At 55.2% G+C, this 20,632-nt stretch overlaps 1 protein-coding gene across 1 annotated transcript in view; it reads right to left on the bottom strand.

Annotated features, from left to right (window-relative positions):
* Nucleotides 1-20,632, bottom strand: part of LOC115469234 (histone H2A.V) — a 128,026-nt gene that overhangs the window by 30,835 nt on the left and 76,559 nt on the right. The gene's annotated exons all lie outside the window — the stretch shown is intronic.

The raw sequence follows: 20,632 nt of genomic DNA, 5'->3' as shown, positions 1-20,632 counted from the left end.
ACAAGTGGGTTATATCCCTAGCATCCTGGCTCACTCAAAACAACTAACACTGGTCAATTAGGCTTCACAACGACGAGAAAGCGAATGATACATACCTGTAGCAGGTGTTCTCCGAGGACAGCAGGCTGATTGTTCTCACGACTGGGTTGACGTCCACGGCAGCCCCCACCAATCGGAACAAAAACTTCACGGGCGGTCCCGCACGCAGGGCACGCCCACCGTGCATGCGCGGCCGTCTTCCTGCCCGTACGCGACCGTTCCCGCTCAGTTGAATGACAAGCAAAGGAATGAGTAAATACGCAACTCCAAAGGGGAGGAGGGAGGGTAGGTGAGAACAATCAGCCTGCTGTCCTCGGAGAACACCTGCTACAGGTATGTATCATTCGCTTTCTCCGAGGACAAGCAGGCTGCTTGTTCTCACGACTGGGGTATCCCTAGCTCTCAGGCTCACTCAAAACAAGAACCCAGGTCAATTTAACCTCGCAACGGCGAAGGCATAACAGAAATTGACCTACGAAGAACAACTAACTGAGAGTGCAGCCTGACCAGAATAAATTCGGGTCCTGGAGGGTGGAGTTGGATTCAAACCCCAAACAGATTCTGCAGCACCGACTGCCCGAACCGACTGTCGCGTCGGGTATCCTGCTGGAGGCAGTAATGTGATGTGAATGTGTGGACAGATGACCACGTCGCAGCCTTGCAAATCTCTTCAATAGTGGCTGACTTCAAGTGGGCCACTGATGCTGCCATGGCTCTAACACTATGAGCCGTGACATGACCCTCAAGAGCCAGCCCAGCTTGGGCATAAGTAAAGGAAATGCAATCTGCTAGCCAATTGGAGATGGTGTGTTTCCCGACCCCTTTCCTATTGGGGTTGAAAGAAATAAACAATTGGGCGGACTGTCTGTGGGGCTGTGTCCGCTCCAGATAGAAGGCCAACGCTCGCTTGCAGTCCAATGTGTGCAACTGACGTTCAGCAGGGCGGGTATGTAGTCTGGGAAAGAATGTTGGCAAGACAATTGACTGGTTAAGATGGAACTCCGACACCACCTTTGGCAGGAACTTAGGGTGAGTGCGGAGTACTACTCTGTTATGATGAAATTTTGTATAAGGAGCATGAGCTACCAGGGCTTGCAGCTCACTGACTCTACGAGCTGAAGTAACTGCCACCAAGAAAATGACCTTCCAGGTCAAGTACTTCAGATGGCAGGAATTCAGTGGCTCAAAAGGAGGTTTCATCAGCTGGGTGAGGACAACGTTGAGATCCCATGACACTACAGGAGGCTTGACAGGGGGCCTTGACAAAAGCAAGCCTCTCATGAATCGAACGACTAAAGGCTCTCCAGAGATGGCTTTACCCTCTACACGATAATAGTAAGCACTAATCGCACTAAGGTGATTCCTTACTGAGTTGGTCTTGAGGCCAGACTCTGATAAGTGCAGAAGGTATTCAAGCAGGTTCTGTGCAGGACAAGAGCGAGGTTCTAGGGCCTTCCTCTCACACCAAACGACAAACCTCCGCCACTTAAAAAAGTAACTCTTTTTAGTGGAATCCTTTCTAGAGGCAAGACGCGGGAGACACTCTCAGACAGACCCAACGAAGCAAAGTCTACGCCCTCAACATCCAGGCCGTGAGAGCCAGAGACTGAAGGTTGGGGAGCAGAAGCGCTCCGTCGTTCTGCGAAATGAGGGTCGGAAAACACTCCAAGCTCCACGGTTCTTCGGAGGACAACTCCAGAAGTAGAGGGAACCAGATCTGGTGGGGCCAAAAAGGCGCTATCAGAATCATGGTGCCGTGGTCTTGCTTGAGCTTCAGTAAGGTCTTTCCCACCAAAGGTATGGGAGGATAAGCATACAGGAGGCCGGTCCCCCAATGGAGGAGAAAGGCATCCGACGCTAGTCTGCCGTGTGCCTGTAGTCTGGAACAGAACAAAGGCAGCTTGTGGTTGGTCTGAGAGGCGAAAAGGTCCACCGAGGGAGTGCCCCACTCTCGGAAGATCTTCCGTACCACTCTGGAATGGAGCGACCACTCGTGCGGTTGCATGACTCTGCTCAGTCTGTCGGCCAGACTGTTGTTTACGCCTGCCAGGTATGTGGCCTGAAGAAGCATGCCGAACTGGCAGGCCCAACGCCACATCCCGACGGCTTCCTGACACAGGGGGCGAGATCCGGTGCCCCCCTGCTTGTTGATGTAATACATTGCAACCTGATTGTCTGTCCGAATTTGGATAATTTGGTAGGACAGCCGATCTCTGAAGGCCTTCAGTGCGTTCCAGACCGCTTGGAGCTCCAGGAGGTTGATCTGAAGATCCTGTTCCTGGAGGGACCACAGACCCTGGGTGTGAAGCCCATCGACATGAGCTCCTCACCCCAGGCGAGATGCATCCGTCGTCAGCACCTTCGTGGGCTGCGGAATTTGGAATGGACGTCCCAGGGTCAAATTGGTCCGAAGTGTCCACCAGTGCAGTGAATTGCGGCAACTGAGGGATAGGCGGATGACATCTTCTAGATTCCCGGTGGCTTGGCACCACTGGGAAGCTAGGGTCCATTGAGCAGATCTCATGTGAAGACGAGCCATGGGAGTCACATGAACTGTAGAGGCCATATGACCCAGGAGTCTCAACATCTGCCGAGCTGTGACCTGCTGAGACGCTCTGGTCTGGGAAGCGAGGGACAGGAGGTTGTGGGCCCTCGCTTCGGGAAGAAAGGCCTGAGCCGTCTGTGAATTCAGCAGAGCTCCTATGAATTCCAGAGATTGGACCGGCTGGAGATGGGACTTTGGGTAATTTATCACAAACCCCAGCAGCTCCAGAAGTTGAATAGTGCACTGCATGGACCGAAGAGCTCCTGCCTCTGAGGTGCTCTTGACCAGCCAATCGTCGCGATACGGGAACACATGCACTCCCAGCTTGCATAGATACGCCGCAACCACCACGAGACACTTCGTGAACCCCCGTGGTGCAGAGGCGAGCCCAAAGGGCAGCACACAATACTGAAAGTGCCGTGTCCCCAATCGGAATCGGAGATACTGTCTGTGAGCTGGCAGTATCGGGATGTGAGTGTAAGCGTCCTTTAAATCCAGGGAACATAGCCAATCGTCATTCTGAATCATTGGTAGAAGGGTGCCTAAGGAAAGCATCCTGAACTTCTCTTTGACCAGGTATTTGTTCAGGCCTCTCAGGTCTAGGATGGGGCGCATCCCCCCTGTTTTCTTTTCCACAAGGAAGTACCTGGAATAGAATCCCTGCCCTTCCTGCCCTGGTGGCACGGGCTCGACCGCATTGGCGCTGAGAAGGGCGGAGGGTTCCTCTGCAAGTACCTGCCTGTGATGGGAGCTGAAGGATTGGGCTCCCGGTGGGCAATTTGGTGGAGTGGAGGCCAAATTCAGGGTGTATCCGCACCGCACTATTTGGAGAACCCACTGGTCAGAGGTTATCAGAGGCCACCTTTGGTGAAAAACTTTCAACCTCCCCCCGACCGGCAGGTCGTCCAGTACGGACAGTTTGATGGCGGCTATGTTCCCATGGATCCAGTCAAAAGCCCGTCCCCGGCTTTTGCTGTGGAGGCACAGGGGGCTGCTTAGGCGCACGCTGTTGATGGGAACGAGCGCGCTGGGACTGTCCCTGTGCCTGAGGAGGCCTTCGGGCCGGCTGGGTGTACCTACGCTTGTTGTAGGCGTAGGGTGCAGCCTGCCTGGCCCAGGAAAAACGTCCACCTGCTGAGGTGGATGCTGAAGGCGCCCGGTGGGAGAGCTTGTCGAGGGCGGTTTCCCGCTGGTGTAGTTGGTCCACCAACTGCTCGACCTTCTCGCCAAAGATGTTATCCCCCCGGCAAGGGACATCCGCCAGTCATTGCTGGGTGCGGTTGTCCAGGTCAGAGGCACGCAGCCAGGAGAGTCTGCGCATCACTATACCTTGGGCCGCAGCTCGAGATGCCACATCACAGGTGTCATACCGTGTTTCCCCGAAAATAAGACACTGTCTTATATTAATTTTTGCCCCCAAAAATGCATTAGGTCTTATTTTCAGGGGCTGTCTTATTTTTCGGGGAAACATCGGGGTTGGCCCGCCTGCCCTCCATTGCTCCCGGAACTAACCTTAAACACCTCCTTTCACCTTCGCAGCAAGCAGCAGCAGGGCAGGCCACTCCTTCCTTCCGTGTCCCGCCCTCGCCTGATGTAACGTCCGTGAGGGCGGGGCACGGAAGAAAGGAGAGATCTGCCCTGCTGCTGCTTGCTGAGAAGGTGAAAGGAGGTGTTTAAGGTTAGTTCCGAGAGCGACGGAGGGTGGGTGGAGGGGGGGGCCCGACGACCTCGGGTGGGGGGGGCGGCCTTGTCCGGCTCTCAGCGGCCCTGCTTTCAAACAAAAATTTGCTAGGTCTTACTTTCGGGGGAGGCCTTATATCTACTAATTCAGGAAAACCTCTACTAGGTCTTATTTTCAGGGGATGTCTTACTTTCGGGGAAACAGGGTAGATACCCCTGGACAGGAACTTTCTGCACACCTTCAGCTGCCTGACCACCTCCTGAAAGGGCCTGGACTGCTCCGGAGGGAGCTTGTCGACCAGGTCCGCCAGTTGCTTCACATTGTTCCGCATGTGAATGCTCGTGTAGAGCTGGTACGACTGGATGCGGGTCACGAGCATGGAAGATTGGTAGGCCTTCCTCCCAAACGAGTCCAGAGTGCGAGACTCCCACCCCGGGGGCGCTGAGGTGGTATCCTTCGAACTCTGTGCCCTCTTGAGAGCAGAGTCCAGGACCGCCGAGTCATGAGGCAACTGGGGCCGCATCAACTCTGGGTCAGAGTGGATCCTGTATTGGGACTCCGCTTTCTTGGGGATGGTGGGGTTAGATAAGGGCTTCAGCCAGTTCCGAAGCAGTGTCTCTTTGAGGACATTGTGCAACGGCACCGTGAAAGACTCTCTAGGTGGTGATGGATAGTCGAGGACCTCGAGCATCTCAGCCCTCGGCTCATCCACAGAGACCACGGGGAAGGGAATGCAAATAGACATATCCCTGACGAAGGAGGCAAAGGAGAGGCTCTCAGGGGGCGAGAGCTTCCTCTCCGGTGAAGGAGTGGGGTCGGAGGGAAGGCCCTCAGACTCCTCTGAGGAGAAATATCTAGGGTCCTCCTCCTCCCCCCACGAGGCCTCTTCCTCGGTGTCGGACATGAGCTCTTGCAGCTCAGACCTGAACCGGGCCCATCTCGACTGCGAGGAACCATGTCCTCGATGGTGGCGTCGAGCGGTGGACTCCCGTGCCGGCGGGGATGAAGCTCCCTCCATTGACGTCAACGGGGATTCCACCTGCGTGGCTGTCGACACCGGTACCGCAAGCGGTGTCGGTGTCGGAGGCCTCGGCATCGGGCTAGAGCACGCCGGCGCCTCCATCAACGGCGCCGGGGGCGCAAGCACCCCCGGTGCCGGCAAAGCCTGGCGCATCAGCCCTTCCAGAATCCCTGGTAGGATGGCTCGGAGGCACTCGTCAAGGCCCGCTGTCGGGAAAGGCAGGTGGGCCGGTGTGGGTGCCGGAAGCTGCTCGTGTCCAGGAGACGGTACCGAAGTACCCATGGACTGACGCAGCGACACCTCTTCGACCAAGGGGGAACGCTCCTCTCGGCACTGCCGCTTCCTCGGCGTCGAATCATCTCTGGAGGCGCCGGAGCTGGTAGTCCCGTGAGCCGTGGGCGACCGATGACGGTGCTTTTTAATCTTCTTTCGGTGCCCATCATCGGCGCTCGGCGGCAGAGATGAAGAGGAGGTAGAACCCCCCCGGCCTTGAGGGATCGGATCTGACAGGGTTCGGTCCCGATGGCCCTGGGTAGAGGGAGTGGCCAGGGCTGATTGCCCGCGCGGCCGCTCACCACCGCCGGTGGACCGGCGGGCCAACGGTACCTGTACTCCTGGGGTCCGTGCCATCGTCGGTGCCGATTTCGTCGACATCGGTACCGGTACCGAAGATCCGGCCGTCGACACCGATGCCGTCGAGGGGCCGGCGCAAGTTCCAAAAAGACGGTCCCCGAAGAACTTGCCTCGCCACCTGTGTCCGCTTCCGCAAGCCGAGACACAAGGTGCACGTCTTGGTATTATGCTCCGGGCCAAGGCACAGGAGGCACCAAGCGTGGGTATCGGTTTGCGAGATCTGCCGGCCGCACCGACCACACTTTTTGAATCCGCTCAGGACCTTCGAGGACATCGACGGAAAAATCGCATCGGCGAAGTCAAAGCGTCGATGGTGGCGGTGAAAAGCACACCCACAAATAGAAACGACCGCGCGGCCACAAGGCCGCAACAAGGTGCTCCCGCGGCTAAAGACGACGAGGGGACAAACTTCTTTTTTTTTTTAACAGAAGAAATAAAGAAAAGAGGCGCGAACGCGCACGAAAAGAGAAAAAAACTCCGGTTTCCGGGGCTGACAAAGAGAGAGACGATAACACGTCTCTCTCCAGCGCGGAATCGAAAAAAACTGAGCGGGAACGGTCGCGCACGGGCGGGAAGATGGCCGCGCATGCGCGGTGGGCGTGCCCTGCGTGCGGGACCGCCCGTGAAGTTTTTGTTCCGGTTGGTGGGTGCTGCCGTGGACGTCAACCCAGTCGTGAGAACAAGCAGCCTGCTTGTCCTCGGAGAAAGCAACGTAGATTAATCTGAACTATATAGAACTAGCTGAGTGCACAGCCTGGAACAGAATAAAAACGGGCCTAGGGGGGGTGGAGTTGGATTCCGAACTCTAAACAGATTCTGCAGCACCGACTGCCCAAACCGTCACGTCAGGTATCCTGCTCAAGGCAGTAGTGTGATGTGAATGCGTGGACTGAAGATCACGTTGCAGCTTTGCAAATCTCTTCAATGGAGACTGACTTTATGTGAGCTACCGACACAGCCATGGCTCTGAGATTATGAGCCGTGACATGGCCCTCCAGAGTCAGCCCAGACTGGGCATAAGCGAAGGAAATGCAATCTGCTACCCAATTGGAGCTTCTGCGTTTTCCAATGGCGAATCCCATCCTGTTGGGATCAAAAGAAACAAACAACTTGGCGGACTTGTCTGAAAGGCTTCGTCCGCTCCATGTAAAAGGCCAATACTCTCTTGCAGTCCAAGGTGTGCAAGCTGCTTTCACCAGGGTGGGCATGAAGGCAGGGAAAAAATGTTGGCAAGACAATCGACTGGTTCAGATGGAACTCAGACACCACCTTCAGCAGGAACTTTGGGTGCATGCGAACTACTCTGTTGTGATGAAACTTAGTATAAGGTGCATCCACTACTAGAGCCTGAAGTTCACTGACCCTACAAGCTGAAGTAACAGCCACCAAGAAAATGACCTTCCAGGTCAAGTACTTCAGATGGCAGGAATTTAGTAGCTCAAAAGGAGCTTTCATCAGCTGGGTGAGAACAACGTTGAGATCCCATGACACTGGAGGAGGTTTGACAAAGGGCTTTGACAATGGCAAACCTCTCATGAAGCAAATAACTAAAGGCTGTCCAGAGGCTTACCTTCTACACATTGATAAGCACTAATTGCACCAAGGTGAACCCACACGGAGTTGGTCTTGAGACCAGACTCGTGACAAGTGCAGAAGGTATTCAAGCAGGGTCTGTGTAGGACAAGAAAGGGGATCTATCAGCCTGCTTTCCTCGGAGAATACCTTCTACAGGTATGTAGCATTCGCTTTCTCCGAGGACAAGCAGGCTGCTTGTTCTCACTGATGGGGTATCCCTAGCCCCCAGGCTCACTCAAAACAACAACCATGGTCAATTGGGCCTCGCAACAGCGAGGACATAACGGAGATTGACCTAAAAAAATTACCAACTAACTGAGAGTGCAGCCTGGAACAGAACAAACATGGGCCTAGGGGGCTGGAGTTGGATTCTAAACCCCAAACAGATTCTGAAGCACTGACTGCCCGAACCGACTGTCGCGTCGGGTATCCTGCTGCAGGCAGTAATGAGATGTGAATGTGTGGGCAGATGACCACGTCGCAGCCTTGCAAATCTCTTCAATAGTGGCTGACTTCAAGTGGGCCACTGACGCTGCCATGGCTCTAACATTATGAGCCATGACATGACCCTCAAGAGCCAGCCCGGCCTGGGCGTAAGTGAAGGAAATGCAATCTGCTAGCCAATTGGATATGGTGCGTTTCCCCACAGCCACTCCCCTCCTGTTGGGATCAAAAGAAACAAACAATTGGGCGGACTGTCTGTTGGGCTGTGTCCGCTCCAGATAGAAGGCCAATGCTCTCTTGCAGTCCAATGTGTGCAGCTGACGTTCAGCAGGGCAGGAATGAGGACAGTGAAAGAATGTTGGCAAGACAATTGACTGGTTCAGATGGAATTCCGACACAACCTTTGGCAAGAACTTAGGGTGAGTGCGGAGGACTACTCTGTTATGATGAAATTTGGTGTAAGGGGCCTGGGCTACCAGGGCCTGAAGCTCACTGACTCTACGAGCTGAAGTAACTGCCACCAAGAAAATGACCTTCCAGGTCAAGTACTTCAGATGGCAGGAGTTCAGTGGCTCAAAAGGAGGTTTCATCAGCTGGGTGAGAACGACATTGAGATCCCATGACTCCGTAGGAGGTTTGACAGGGGGCTTTGACAAAAGCAAACCTCTCATGAAGCGAACAACTAAAGGCTGTCCTGAGATCGGCTTACCTTCCACACGGTAATGGTATGCACTGATTGCGCTAAGGTAAACCCTTACAGAGTTGGTCTTGAGACCAGACTCAGACACGTGCAGAAGGTATTCAAGCAGGGTCTGTGTAGGACAAGAGCGAGGATCTAGGCCTTGCTGTCACACCAGACGGCAAACCTCCTCCATAGAAAGAAGTAACTACTCTTACTGAAATCTTGCCTGGAAGCAAGCAAGATGCGGGAGACACCCTCTGACAGACCCAAAGAGGCAAAGTCTACGCTCTCAACATCCAGGCCGTGAGAGCCAGAGACTGGAGGCTGGGATGCAGAAGTGCCCCTTCATCCTGTGTGATGAGGGTCGGAAAACACTCCAATCTCCACGGTTCTTCGGAGGACAACTCCAGAAGAAGAGGGAACCAGATCTGACGCGGCCAAAACGGAGCAATCAGAATCATGGTGCCTCGGTCTTGCTTGAGTTTCAACAAAGTCTTCCCCACCAGAGGTATGGGAGGATAAGCATACAGCAGACCTTCCCCCCAGTCCAGGAGGAAGGCATCCGATGTCAGTCTGCCGTGGGCCTGAAGCCTGGAACAGAACTGAGGGACCTTGTGGTTGGCTCGAGATGCAAAGAGATCTACCAAGGGGGTGCCCCACACCTGGAAGATCTGTCGCACTACTCGGGAGTTGAGCGACCACTCGTAAGGTTGCATAATCCTACTCAACCTGTCGGCCAGACTGTTGTTTACGCCTGCCAGGTATGTGGCTTGGAGCACCATGCCGTGACGGCGAACCCAGAGCCACATGCTGACGGCTTCCTGACACAGGGGGTGAGATCCGGTGCCCCCGCTTGTTGATGTAATACATGGCAACCTGGTTGTCTGTCTGAATTTGGATAATTTGGTGGGACAACCGATCTCTGAAAGCCTTCAGAGCCTCCCAGACCGCTCGTAACTCCAGGAGATTGATCTGCAGATCGCGTTCCTGGAGGGACCAGCTTCCCTGGGTGTGAAGCCCATCGACATGAGCTCCCCACCCCAGGAGAGACACATCCGTAGTCAGCACTTTTTGTTGCTGAGGAATTTGGAAACGGCGTCCCAGAGTCAAATTGGACCAAATCGTCCACCAATACAGGGATTTGAGAAAACTCGTGGACAGGTGGATCACGTCTTCTAGGTCCCCAGCAGCCTGAAACCACTGGGAAGCTAGGGTCCATTGAGCAGATCGCATGTGAAGGCGGGCCATGGGAGCCACATGAACTGTGGAGGCCATGTGGCCCAGCAATCTCAACATCTGCCGAACTGTGATCTGCTGGGACGCTCGCACCCGCAAGACGAGGGACAAGAAGTTGTTGGCTCTCGTCTCTGGGAGATAGGCACGAGCCATCCGAGAATCCAGCAGAGCTCCTATGAATTCGAGTCTCTGTACTGGGAGAATATGGGACTTTGGATAATTTATCACAAACCCCAGTAGCTCCAGGAGGCGAATAGTCATCTGCATGGACTGTAGAGCTCCTGCCTCGGATGTGTTCTTCACCAGCCAATCGTCGAGATAGGGGAACACGTGTACTCCCAGCCTGCGAAGCGCTGCTGCTACTACAGCCAAGCACTTCGTGAACACTCTGGGCGCAGAGGCGAGCCCAAAGGGTAGCACACAGTACTGGAAGTGACGTGTGCCCAGACGAAATCGCAGATACTGTCTGTGAGCTGGCAGTATCGGCATGTGCGTGTAGGCGTCCTTCAAGTCCAGAGAGCATAGCCAATCGTTTTCCTGAATCATGGGAAGAAGGGTGCCCAGGGAAAGCATCCTGAACTTTTCCTTGACCAGATATTTGTTCAGGGCCCTTAGGTCTAGGATGGGACGCATCCCCCCTGTTTTCTTTTCCACAAGGAAGTACCTGGAATAGAATCCCAGCCCTTCTTGCCCGGATGGCACGGGCTCGACCGCATTGGCGCTGAGAAGGGCGGAGAGTTCCTCTGCAAGTACCTGCTTGTGCTGGAAGCTGTAAGACTGAGCTCCCGGTGGGCAATTTGGAGGTTTGGAGGCCAAATTGAGAGTGTATCCTTGCCGGACTATTTGAAGAACCCAACGGTCGGAGGTTATCAGAGGCCACCTTTGATGAAAAACTTTCAACCTCCCCCCGACCGGCAGGTCGCCCGGCACTGACATGTTGATGTCAGCTATGCTCTGCTGGAGCCAGTCAAAAGCTCTCCCCCTACTTTTGCTGGGAAGCCATGGGGCCTTGCTGAGGCGCACGCTGCTGACGAGAGCGAGCTCGCTGGGGCTTAGCCTGGGCCGCAGGCTGTCGAGAAGGAGGATTGTACCTACGCTTACCAGAAGAGTAGGGAACAGTCTTCCTTCCCCCATAAAAACGTCTATCTGTGGAGGTAGAAGCTGAAGGCTGCCGGTGGGAGAACTTGTCGAAAGCGGTATCCCGCTGGTGGAGCTGCTCTACCACCTGTTCGACCTTCTCTCCAAAAATATTGTCCGCTCGGCAAGGCGAGTCCGCAATGCGCTGCTGGATCCTATTCTCCAGGTCGGAGGCATGCAGCCATGAGAGTCTGCGCATCACCACACCTTGAGCAGCGGCCCTGGATGCAACATCAAAGGTATCATATACCCCTCTGGCCAGGAATTTTCTGCACGCCTTCAGCTGCCTGACCACCTCCTGAAATGGCTTGGCTTGCTCAGGAGGGAGCTTGTCGACCAAGTCCGCCAACTGTCGCACATTGTTCCGCATGTGTATGCTCATGTAGAGCTGGTAGGACTGAATCTTGGCGATGAGCATTGCAGAATGGTAGGCCTGAGTGCGCATCAGCTCTGGGTCCCCATGGATCCGGTACTGGGACTCGATCTTCTTGGGAATGTGGGAATTACTTAGAGGCTTGGTCCAGTTCGCCAGCAATGTCTTTTTTCGGACATGATGCATGGGTACTGTGGACGCTTCCTTAGGTGGAGAAGGATAGTCCAGGAGCTCAAACATTTCAGCCCTGGGCTCGTCCTCCACAACCACCGGGAAGGGGATGGCCGTAGACATCTCCTGGACAAAGGCCGCAAAAGACAGACTCTTGGGAGGAGAAAGCTGCCTTTCAGGGGAGGGAGTGGGATCAGAAGGAAGGCCATCAGACTCCTCGTCAGAGAAATATCTGATGTCCTCCTCCTCCTCCCATGAGGCCTCACCATCGGTATCAGACACAAGTTCATGAACCTGTGTCTGAAGCCGTGCCCGGCTCGACTCCGTGGAAACACGGCCACGGTGTGAGCGTCGAGAGGTAGACTCCTTCGCCAGCACCGGCGAAGCTCCCTCCGCCGACGTCGTCGGGGAGCCTTCCTGGGAGGCGGCCGCAGTCGGTACCGCAAGCGACACCGATGTCGTAGACCTCACCCCGGGCAAGGGGCCAGCCGGCGCCTCACTCGACGGTACCGGTGGCGCAAGCACCCCCGGTACCGGAGGAGAAGGGCGCAACAGCTCTCCCAGGATCTCTGGGAGAACGGGCCGGAGACTTTCGTGCAGGGCGGCTGTGGAGAAAGACATAGAAGCCGATGCAGGCGTCGAGGTCAGAGTCTGTTCCGGGCGTGGAGGCTGTTCCGGGCTGTCCAAGGTGGAGCGCATCGACACCTCCTGAACAGAGGGTGAGCGGTCCTCCCAGTGCCGATGCCTACTGGGTGCCGACTCCCTCGGCGACCCAGAGCTCTCGGTACCGATGCGGGAAGGAGACCAGTGTCGATGCTTCTTCAACTTTTTCAAACGAAGCATGTCACCGGAACTTCCCGGTACCGACGAGGAGGACGTAGAATCAAACCGTCGCTTCCTCGGGGCTGAGGCCGAAGAAGGTCGGTCTCGGGGGGGCTGTACCGCAGGAGCCCTCAGGGCAGGAGGAGACCCACCCGAAGGCTCACCGCCACCAGCAGGGGAATGGACAGCCCTCACCTGCACTCCGGTCGAAGCACCACCGTCCGACGACATCAGCACTAGTGGAGGTCCCGGTACCACCGACGCCGCCTTCCGATGTCTCGGTACCGACGATGCAGAGGGTCGATGCCTCGATGCAGTCGATGCCAAGGTCGGAGGTCTTGACGCTGTCGATGCACTCGATACCCCCGGTGCTGTTGCCGATGAAGAGCCCGAGAACAACATGTTCCACTGGGCCAATCTCGTTACCTGAGTCCTTTTCTGTAAAAGGGCGCAAAGACTACAGGCCTGCGGGCGGTGCCCAGCCCCCAGACACTGAAGACACGACACGTGCCTATCAGTGAGCGAGATTACCCGGGCGCACTGGGTGCACTTCTTGAAGCCGCTGGGAGACTTCGATGACATGGGCGGAAAAATCACGCCGGCGAAATCAAAACTCGTAAATGCGGTAAAGGCACCAAAAGAGGGAGAGAAAAAACTCAAACCGAGGCCTCAAAAGGGCCTACCCCGAAAACCAAAGTAAACTTAGCGGGGCAAAAAACTAGAAGTACGGGAAGGGGAAAAAGACCGAAAAGGTCTTTCTCCAAAATCCCTTTTTTTTTTTTAAAAGCAAAAAGCTCAAAGACGCGCGAGGGTCAACTTAAGGGGCGCGAACAGCGCAAACACGACCGTCCCGAGCACGGACAAAAGAAGACTGACGAACACGAGCCGGTTCGGGCGGGAAGACGGCCGCGCATGCGCGGTGCGCATCGGCGCGCGAGGACTAGCAACGGCCTTTGCTAGTAAACTGTTCCGATTGGAGGGGCTGCCGTGGACGTCACCCATCAGTGAGAACAAGCAGCCTGCTTGTCCTCGGAGAAGGAATTTAAAGATACAGAAAAGATTATAGATCACTTAGCAGTTTCTGCCAACAACCAAACCAGTTCAAGAAATCCTCTGTTCAGCCCACAGATCAAAAGGGAATACTATTAGATAATTTCAATACAACAGAGTACCTCTTAAGTGCACCACAGGATGTTCATTTTGTGACACGACATGAAATCCTTTCATAAATGCCTGGACATTGTGAAGCCCAAGACAGTGGTTCCCAAATCTTTTGGGTTCAAGGCACGTTTTGCGGCACCCCCACCCCCCCTCCGTTACACAGTATGTCCAGTATTTCTCCCTCTGTCCCCCGTGCACTCTCTCTCTCTTCCCTCCACCCCTATGTCCAACAATTCTTCCTCTCTGGCCCCCATGCAGAATCTCACCCTCCCCTCGACCCCCATATACAAGATTTCACCCCTTCCTCCCCCTCAACTCATGTCCAACACTTATGCTGAATCCCTTGACGCCCCGGAGCTCCCGGCACCGTGTGTGGAAGGAGATCGATGATGGTGTTTCTTCGCCTTTGCTCGATGCCCATCATCGAGATTCCTTGGTACCGATGAAGATGACGTGGAATCCTCACGTCTCCTCAGGGTCGGGTCCGATGATGGTCGGTTCCGGGGAGTCTGCATAGCAGGAGGCCTCAAGGCATAAGTACATAAGTACATAAGTAGTGCCATACTGGGAAAGACCAAAGGTCCATCTAGCCCAGCATCCTGTCACCGACAGTGGCCAATCCAGGTCAAGGGCACCTGGCACGCTCCCCAAACGTAAAAACATTCCAGACAAGTTATACCTAAAAATGCGGAATTTTTCCAAGTCCATTTAATAGCGGTCTATGGACTTGTCCTTTAGGAATCTATCTAACCCCTTTTTAAACTCCGTCAAGCTAACCACCCGTACCACGTTCTCCGGCAACGAATTCCAGAGTCTAATTACACGTTGGGTGAAGAAAGATTTTCTCCGATTCGTTTTAAATTTACCACACTGTAGCTTCAACTCATGCCCTCTAGTCCTAGTATTTTTGGATAGCGTGAACAGTCGCTTCACATCCACCCGATCCATTCCACTCATTATTTTATACACTTCTATCATATCTCCCCTCAGCCGTCTCTTCTCCAAGCTGAAAAGCCCTAGCCTTCTCAGCCTCTCTTCATAGGAAAGTCGTCCCATCCCCACTATCATTTTCGTCGCCCTTCGCTGTACCTTTTCCAATTCTACTATATCTTTTTTGAGATACGGAGACCAGTACTGAACACAATACTCCAGGTGCGGTCGCACCATGGAGCGATACAACGGCATTATAACATCCGCACACCTGGACTCCATACCCTTCCTAATAACACCCAACATTCTATTCGCTTTCCTAGCCGCAGCAGCACACTGAGCAGAAGGTTTCAGCGTATCATCGACGACGACACCCAGATCCCTTTCTTGATCCGTAACTCCTAACGCGGAACCTTGCAAGACGTAGCTATAATTCGGGTTCCTCTTACCCACATGCATCACTTTGCACTTGTCAACATAGCGAATGCTACATACCTGTAGAAGGTATTCTCCGAGGACAGCAGGCTGATTGTTCTCACTGATGGGTGACGTCCACGGCAGCCCCTCCAATCGGAAACTTCACTAGCAAAGTCCTTTGCTAGCCCTCGCGCGCCCGCGCGCACCGCGCATGCGCGGCCGTCTTCCCGCCCGAAACCGGCTCGAGCCGGCCAGTCCAGTATGTAGCAAGACAATACACTTCAAGGGAAGACACAACTCCAAAGGGGAGGCGGGCGGGTTGGTGAGAACAATCAGCCTGCTGTCCTCGGAGAATACCTTCTACAGGTATGTAGCATTCGCTTTCTCCGAGGACAAGCAGGCTGCTTGTTCTCACTGATGGGGTATCCCTAGCCCCCAGGCTCACTCAAAACAACAACATTGGTCAATTGGGCCTCGCAACGGCGAGGCCATAACTGAGATTGACCTAAAAAATTTACCAACTAACTGAGAGTGTAGCCTGGAACAGAACAAACAGGGCCCTCGGGGGGTGGAGTTGGATCCTAAAGCCCAAACAGGTTCTGAAGAACTGACTGCCCGAACCGACTGTCGCGTCGGGTATCCTGCTGCAGGCAGTAATGGGATGTGAATGTGTGGACAGAAGCCCACGTCGCAGCTTTGCAAATTTCTTCAATGGAGGCTGACTTCAAGTGGGCTACCGACGCAGCCATGGCTCTAACATTATGAGCCGTGACATGACCCTCAAGAGCCAGCCCCGCCTGGGCGTAAGTGAAGGAAATGCAATCTGCTAGCCAATTGGATATGGTGCGTTTCCCTACAGCCACTCCCCTCCTATTGGGATCAAAAGAAACAAACAATTGAGCGGACTGTCTGTGGGGCTGTGTCCGCTCCAGGTAGAAGGCCAATGCTCTCTTGCAGTCCAATGTGTGCAGCTGACGTTCAGCAGGGCAGGAATGAGGACGGGGAAAGAATGTTGGCAAGACAATTGACTGGTTCAGATGGAACTCCGACACGACCTTTGGCAGGAACTTAGGGTGAGTGCGGAGGACTACTCTGTTGTGATGAAATTTAGTGTAAGGGGCCTGGGCTACCAGGGCCTGAAGCTCACTGACTCTACGAGCCGAAGTAACTGCCACCAAGAAAATGACCTTCCAGGTCAAGTACTTCGGATGGCATGAATCCAGTGGCTCAAAAGGAGGTTTCATCAGCTGGGTGAGAACGACATTGAGATCCCATGACACTGTAGGAGGCTTGACAGGGGGCTTTGACAAAAGCAAACCTCTCATGAAGCGAACAACTAAAGGCTGTCCTGAGATCGGCTTACCTTCCACTTGGTAATGGTATGCACTGATTGCACTAAGGTGAACTCTTACGGAGTTGGTCTTCAGACCAGACTCAGACAAGTGCAGAAGGTATTCAAGCAGGGTCTGTGTAGGACAAGAGCGAGGATCTAGGGCCTTGCTGTCACACCAGACGGCAAACCTCCTCCAATGAAAGAAGTAACTTCTCTTAGTGGAGTCTTTCCTGGAAGCAAGCAAGATGCGGGAGACACCCTCTGGCAGACCCAAAGAGGCAAAGTCTACGCCCTCAACATCCAGGCCGTGAGAGCCAGGGACTGGAGGTTGGGATGCAGAAGAGCCCCTTCGTCCTGCGTGATGAGGGTCGGAAAACACTCCAATCTCCACGGTTCTTCGGAGGATAACTCCAGAAGAAGGGGGAACCAGATCTGACGCGGCCAAAAAGGAGCAATCAGAATCATGGTGCCTCGGTCTTGCTTGAGTTTCAACAAAGTCTTCCCCACCAGAGGGATGGGAGGATAAGCATACAGGAGGCCCTCCCCCCAATCCAGGAGGAAGGCATCCGACGCCAGTCTGCCGTGGGCCTGAAGCCTGGAACAGAACTGAGGGACCTTGTGGTTCACTTGAGATGCGAAGAGATCCACCAGGGGGGTGCCCCACGCCTGGAAGATCTGTCTCATCACCCGGGAATTGAGCGACCACTCGTGAGGTTGCATAATCCTGCTCAACCTGTCGGCCAGACTGTTGTTTACGCCTGCCAGATATGTGGCTTGGAGCACCATGCCTTGACGGCGAGCCCAGAGCCACATGCTGACGGCTTCCTGACACAGGGGGCGAGAACCGGTGCCCCCCTGCTTGTTGACATAGTACATGGCAACCTGATTGTCTGTCTGAATTTGGATAATTTGGTGGGACAGCCGATCTCTGAAAGCCTTCAGAGCGTTCCAGATCGCTCGCAACTCCAGAAGATTGATCTGTAGATCGCTTTCTTGGAGGGACCACCTTCCTTGGGTGTGAAGCCCATCGACATGAGCTCCCCATCCCAGGAGAGACGCATCCGTGGTCAGCACTTTTTGTGGCTGAGGAATTTGGAAGGGACGTCCCAGAGTCAAATTGGAGCAAATCGTCCACCAATACAGGGATTCGAGAAAACTCGTGGACAGGTGGATCACGTCCTCTAGACCCCCAGCGGCCTGATACCACTGGGAGGCTAGGGTCCATTGAGCAGATCTCATGTGAAGGCGGGCCATGGGAGTCACATGAACTGTGGAGGCCATGTGGCCCAGCAATCTCAACATCTGCCGAGCTGTGATCTGCTGGGACGCTCGCACCCGCGAGACGAGGGACAACAAGTTGTTGGCCCTCGCCTCTGGGAGATAGGCGCGAGCCGTCCGAGAATCCAGCAGGGCTCCGATGAATTCGAGTTTCTGCACTGGGAGAAGATGGGACTTTGGGTAATTTATCACAAACCCCAGTAGCTCCAGGAGGCGAATAGTCATCTGCATGGACTGCAGGGCTCCTGCCTCGGATGTGTTCTTCACCAGCCAATCGTCGAGATATGGGAACACGTGCACCCCCAGCCTGCGAAGCGCCGCTGCTACCACAGCTAGGCACTTTGTGAACACCCTGGGCGTAGAGGCGAGCCCAAAGGGTAGCACACAGTACTGGAAGTGGCGTGTGCCCAGCTGAAATCGCAGATACTGTCTGTGAGCTGGCAGTATCGGGATGTGTGTGTAGGCATCCTTCAAGTCCAGAGAGCATAGCCAATCGTTTTGCTGAATCATGGGGAGAAGGGTGCCCAGGGAAAGCATCCTGAACCTTTCTTTTACGAGATATTTGTTCAGGGCCCTTAGGTCTAGGATGGGACGCATCCCCCCTGTTTTCTTTTCCACAAGGAAGTACCTGGAATAGAATCCCAGCCCTTCTTGCCCGGATGGCACGGGCTCGACCGCATTGGTGCTGAGAAGGGCGGAGAGTTCCTCTGCAAGTACCTGCTTGTGCTGGAAGCTGTAGGACTGAGCTCCCGGTGGACAATTTGGAGGTTTTGAGGCCAAATTGAGGGTGTATCCTTGCCGGACTATTTGGAGAACCCACTGATCGGAGGTTATGAGAGGCCACCTTTGGTGAAAAGCTTTCAACCTCCCTCCGACAGGCAGGTCGCCCGGCACTGACACTTGGATGTCGGCTATGCTCTGCTGGAGCCAGTCAAAAGCTCGCCCCTTGCTTTTGCTGGGGAGCCGCGGGGCCTTGCTGAGTCGCACGCTGCTGACGAGAGCGAGCGCGCTGGGGCTTAGCCTGGGCCGCAGGCTGTCGGGAAGGAGGATTGTACCTACGCTTGCCAGAAGTATAGGGAACAGTCTTCCTTCCCCCGAAAAATCGTCTACCTGTAGAGGTAGAAGCTGAAGGCTGCCGGCGGGCGAACTTGTCGAATGCGGTGTCCCGCTGGTGGAGAGACTCTACCACCTGTTCGACTTTTTGCCAAAAATGTTATCCGCACGGCAAGGCGAGTCCGCAATCCGCTGCTGGATTCTATTCTCCAGGTCGGCGGCACGCAGCCATGAGAGCCTGCGCATCACCACACCTTGAGCAGCGGCCCTGGACGCAACATCAAAAGTGTCATAAACTCCTCTGGCCAGGAATTTTCTGCACGCCTTCAGCTGCCTGACCACCTCCTGAAAAGGCTTGGCTTGCTCAGGGGGAAGAGCATCAACCAAGCCCGCCAACTGTCGCACATTGTTCCGCATGTGTATGCTCGTGTAGAGCTGGTAAGACTGGATCTTGGACACGAGCATAGAGGAATGGTAGGCCTTCCTCCCAAAGGAGTCTAAGGTTCTAGCGTCCTTGCCCGGGGGCGCCGAAGCATGTTCCCTAGAACTCTTAGCCTTCTTTAGGGCCAAATCCACAACTCCAGAGTCATGAGGCAACTGAGTGCGCATCAGCTCTGGGTCCCCATGGATCCGGTACTGGGACTCGATCTTCTTGGGAATGTGGGGATTAGTTAATGGCTTGGTCCAGTTCGCAAGCAATGTCTTCTTCAGGACATGGTGCAAGGGAACAGTGGACGCTTCCTTAGGTGGAGAAGGATAGTCCAGGAGCTCAAACATTTCAGCCCTGGGCTCGTCCTCCACAACCACCGGGAAGGGGATGGCCGTAGACATCTCCCGGACAAAGGAGGCAAAAGACAGACTCTCGGGAGGAGAAAGCTGTCTCTCAGGAGAGGGAGTGGGATCAGACGGAAGACCCTCAGACTCCTCGTCAGAGAAATATCTGGGATCTTCCTCTTCCTCCCACGAGGCCTCACCCTCGGTGTCAGACACAAGCTCACGGACCTGTGTCTGCAACCTCGCCCTGCTCGACTCCGTGGAACCCCGTCCACGATGGGGGCGTCGAGAGGTAGACTCCCTCGCCCGCATCGGCGAAGCTCCCTCCGCCGACGTAGTCGGGGAGCCTTCCTGGGAGGTGGCCGCGGTCGGCACCGCACGCGGTACCAACGTCGGGGACCTCAACCTGGGCGATGGGCCAGCCGGCGCCACGCTCGACGGTACCGGTGGCGCAAGCACCGCCGGTACCGAAGGGGTAGGGCGCAACAGCTCTCCCAGAATCTCTGGGAGAACGGCCCGGAGGCTCTCGTTTAGAGTGGCTGCAGAGAAAGGCTGAGAGGTCGATGCAGGCGTCGACGTCAGTACCTGTTCCGGGCGTGGAGGCTGTTCCGGGCTGTCCAGAGCGGAGCGCATCGACACCTCCTGAACAGAGGGTGAGCGGTCCTCTCGGTGCCGATGCCTGCTGGGTGCCGACTCCCTCGGCGACCCAGAGCTCTCGGTGCCGACACGGGGAGGAGACCGGTGTCGATGCTTCTTCGATTTCTTCCGAAGCATGTCACCGGAGCTCCCCGGCACCGACGAGGAGGACGTCGAATCCATCCGTCGCTTCCTCGGGGCCGAGACTGAAGAAGGTCGATCTCGGGGGGGCTGTACCGCAGGAGCCCTCAGGGTAGGAGGAGACCCACCCGAGGGCTCACCGCCACCAGCAGGGGAATGGACAGCCCTCACCTGCACTCCACCCGATGCACCACCGTCCGACGACATCAGCAGACGAGGTCCTGGTACCACCGACGTCGATGCAGCTATCCGATGTCTCGGCGCCGATGCAGAGGCCCGATGCCTCGATGCACTCGATGCAGGGGCGGCCGAGGAAGATGGTCTGGACGCTGACGACGTCGATGCACTCGAAGATCCCGGTGCCGATGCCGACGAAGAGCCCGAGAACAACACGTTCCACTGGGCTAGTCTCGCTACCTGAGTCCGCCTTTGAAGCAGGGAACACAGACTGCAGTTCTGAGGGCGGTGCTCAGGCCCCCAGACACTGAAGACACGACGAGTGTCGATCAGTGAGCGAGATAACCCGGGCGCACTGGGTGCACTTCTTGAA

Source organism: Microcaecilia unicolor, chromosome 4, assembly GCF_901765095.1.
Source record: "Microcaecilia unicolor chromosome 4, aMicUni1.1, whole genome shotgun sequence".
Taxonomy (NCBI): Eukaryota; Metazoa; Chordata; class Amphibia; order Gymnophiona; family Siphonopidae; genus Microcaecilia; species Microcaecilia unicolor.
Note: the sequence above shows the minus strand (reverse complement) of the source record. Positions and strands in the feature narration are given on the sequence as shown.